This window comes from Balearica regulorum, chromosome 25 (assembly GCF_011004875.1).
Source record: "Balearica regulorum gibbericeps isolate bBalReg1 chromosome 25, bBalReg1.pri, whole genome shotgun sequence".
In the NCBI taxonomy this organism is placed as follows: Eukaryota; Metazoa; Chordata; class Aves; order Gruiformes; family Gruidae; genus Balearica; species Balearica regulorum.
The window spans coordinates 2,809,983-2,813,813 of NC_046208.1; the positions used below are offsets into that span (position 1 = coordinate 2,809,983).

At 51.9% G+C, this 3,831-nt stretch overlaps 1 long non-coding RNA gene across 1 annotated transcript; it reads right to left on the bottom strand.

The window, feature by feature from the left end:
- Nucleotides 1–275: 275 nt before the first annotated feature.
- On the bottom strand, nucleotides 276–3,241 carry LOC142605189 (uncharacterized). The gene is made up of 3 exons (XR_012838921.1): nucleotides 2,859–3,241; nucleotides 1,360–1,450; nucleotides 276–361 (listed from the first exon to the last, which is right to left on the bottom strand). It is a non-coding gene; the product is annotated as an uncharacterized LOC142605189 (long non-coding RNA).
- Nucleotides 3,242–3,831: the final 590 nt, after the last annotated feature.

Below are 3,831 nucleotides of genomic sequence, written 5' to 3' on the forward strand. Positions count from 1 at the left end.
TGCTCATTTAAAGGTGTTCGACCGATAGCAGATGATGCGGCAATTAATAACCGCTTAGTGTAAATTCAGGTGGGTTTTTCTCATCCTGTTACAAGATAAATATGTGGTAGAATTCTGCGTGCAGTGTGCTAGCCTGGAGGAATTACCACCTAGCACCCATCTCTGCACAGACGTGAAGTAAATAAAATACCTCTGCTCTGCGTGTATGTTGGCATACTCCACACCGGGTAAACGATCCCACTTTGGGGACAACAAACACTTTTGGAACGGAGGCGCGGTCGGTCCGTCGGGCTCCTGGAGAGCTGGGCTGCCGTGCAGAGGCGGAGGCCGCCGCCAAAACCGAGGAGCCGGCTGCAGGACACTAGAAGAGAGGAGAAAAGTGGCAGCCAGCTGGATAGGGGTGGGCAGCCGTGAGCAAGAAAGCACGAGGCAGGGAAAGGGACGGTGAGCGAAGGACAGGGCCAGGGAGCACGACAGTGATGGAGAAAGAAGCAGCAGGGAGAGAGGAAGAAAGGCAGCGGGGAGAGGGAGAGGCAGTGGGACGGCAACCAACAAACAAGGACGGGGAGCGGGACAGAGAGGCAGAAACAACCCCGGGCGGGCAGCGCCACAGAGAGGGAAGAAAAAAGAATAAGGGCAGGGAGCTGGACTGAGAGGTACGGCGAGGAACGGCGGCACGGGGAGCAGGACAGAGCAACAGAGACCAAAAAAAGGAAGCGGGAGCGTGAGAGAACCGGGCTGGGGAGCAGGGAGAAGGACAGATAAAAGGAGAGAGCAACAGAGGGAAAGAGGACCGGGGAGCGGGACGCCAGGGCAGAGTGAGAAAAAGAGGGGCAGCGAGCAGGACAGAGCGGTAGAGGCAGGAGGAGGACAGAGGGATAGAGAGACAAAAGAGGGAGACAAGGACTGGGCAGAGGGGAGAGAAAGACAGGGGCGGGGAGCAGAGACACAGAGGTGCCAGGAAAAGGACAGTCAGATGGTGCAAGAAACAGGGTTGGGGAGCAGGACAAAAGCACAAAGAAAAAGGAGAGGCAGAAGGAAGGAAGGATAAAGATGGGACAGGGAACGGGACGTACGCAGTGAAACAAAAGTAGAACAGAGAAGAGGGGACAGGGATGGAGGAATAGAGAGAGAGACGCAGGCTGGTGGTACACAGAGATAGCGAAGGTAAGCAAAAACAGTGACAGGCAGGAGGACCTGGTTCTGACAACCCATCGCGCCCGGTGTCGCTTCCACGGCCTCAAAAAATGTGACGTGCCACACGACACAGGAACGGGAGAGTGAAAGCAAAGGCACGGGAAACTTTTTAAAAAGGAAAAAAAAACGCTCTTAGTCATTTGCCTGAGAATCACAGCTTACAGTTACTCCATGTCTTCCGGTCTCACAGGATGAGGCAGAGGGACAGTTGATTCTGTCTCTGCTTCATCTCTGGACGGAGCTTTTCTCATATCTGTGGCCAAAGAAAAAAAAAAAAGCAAGCTATTATAAGACAACGGTCCTTGCACAAAGCCATGTGAAGTGAATTCTCTGTTACAATAAGCTCATTTTTAACCAGGAAGATTTCACAGAGTATCTCTAGTCGGAAGGGACCCATCAGGATCACCGAGCCCAAGCCCCTGCTCCTCGCAGGACTACCTAAAACTAAACTGTGTGACTAAGAGCATCGTCCGGACCCTCCTCAAACTCCTGACAGGCTTGCTGGCTGCGACCGCTTCCCTGGGGAGCCTGTTCCGTGACTGACCACCCTCTCAGCAAAAAAGCCTTTTCCCAACGTCCAGTCTGAACTTCCCCTGACGCAGCTTCGTCCCCTTTCCTCGGGCCCTATCGCTAGTCCCCCGAGAGAGCGGAGGTCAGCGCCTCCCCCTCCGCCGTCCCCCTCGAGGAAGGCGTAGACTGCGATGAGGTCACCTCTCAGCCTTCTCGTCTCCAAGCCGAACAAACCAAGCGACCTCAGCCGCTCCCCCGAAGTCTCGCCTCAGAGACCTCGCACCACCTCGGTCGCCCTCCTCCGCACACGCTCCAAGAGCATTGTTCAGCGGCACCGCTCTCACCTGGAACCTGACGATGCACGTAACTCACCTGTTACGGTGAGAGGAAATGACAGGCTAAAGGGACAAATACACAATTTAAGGCATCTGCAACAATGGCAGGTGTCTGTCCATAGCCCCTCTATTTCACAGCGCTCCTGCGTATCAAAGGGAGAGTGCGAGAACAGACAAGATACACAGCCTGGCCACGTAACCCTCGGGGGAGGACGGCGAAAGGAGAGAAGATCTAGAAAGAGGAAGCAGCTGGTACTTCACTTTTGGTAACAGAATTAACATCAACATACTTCACCTCCACATCCCTTCCCTTTGAAATTGAAAACGCCACCCAATTCTCTGCCACTGTTGACCACCGACACTTGTAAATTTTTGGCGAGACACCTGAGAAAAAACAAATTTTCAGGTCCCTGGCTAGGGGAAGAAACCAGGCAAGCGCCACCATTCCCTGCCCCAATAATGCTAGCAAAAAAAACAGCCGCTGGGGGTGGGGGCAGGCATTCCTCCGAAAGAAAAATCAGGTGAGAAACCGCATTTTTATTTTCAGCTTACCTACAAGACAAATGTCTTTGTAGTTGTTTCTGCCACAGATACTACAAAACGTGTCAACTGCACAAAGAGTAAGTTTTGCAACTGATCTAAGAGTCGGTACTAAAAGCTACCTAAAGCAGTACACAAAGTCCCATTCATCAACAACTCTCTGACCCTGTTTCATATTAAAAAGAAAAAAAATCGGAATGCTAATCACACAGACAAGCCCGGGAACCCTCAACGTGAGAATCTTTCCATTCAGCTGGAGGCAGAACAAGTACTTACCACGTGCATCCTCACCTGGCTCTCCCCTGCTAGGAGAGCAGCACGCCAATACTGTCCGGTCCACGCTGTGGTATGCCTAGTCGCTTCTACGTATTTACCGCCACCTGACTTGATCCTCTCACAAAGAGATCAACGAAAAAGCCACCCTTTCTTTGAAAAAATAAAAACCAGAAACACACCGTAAGGAATGGTAGGCGAACGTATTTCAAAGTCATAACCCGCAGCTTGCAATCAGACCGAGGGCAGCTCGGACGATGCGGTACGCTCAACAAACACCTTTCGCACCGGAATAACAGACGTACTCCTTTACCACGGGACAAATCCAGCACGGGGACAAATTTCAGGCTGTTTTTGTCACATGACCATTCTGCACCAGCCAGTGGGTTCAGAATTAAAGACAGGACAAGCTAAACGCTCTCAACATAGCACAACAGGACACGCTTGGCAAATATTTACATCTATCCACCAAATTGTAAACGTCGAGCCCCTGCTCCCAGGCCAAAGGTGCCAGCCCCAAAACGGCTGCCTGGCCTCAAACCTGTCTTCGCACAGACCCACTCACATTGGCGCTGCGGGCTCCCCTTCACATATAACAGTTTCCTACCTGTCTCCGTCCCTCCAACAGTTCTATCCAGATGGGAAAGGTCTCAGATGTGACGTCAGTGAACTCAGCAGAAAGCCTCGGGAAATGGTCCTTGGAAGAACACCCTGGGAAACCCTAGTAGGAACACAAAGAACAGCTCTGCAGCCCTTTGAAGAACTAAGTCCAGCCCCCAGCCTCATCACACCCACCTGGGCTGCCCAGCCCCAGCACACAGCTGGAAAGATTTGCTCCTAAAACAAAACAGAAAAAACAACAATGGAGAGGAAGTTTTTATGGAGAAACTTTTCCCAATGCTACTTTAATATACACAATCACACTGGGGCTGCCAGCTCACCTAGCCGAGAAAGGCCTCAACACAGCACCTCACGT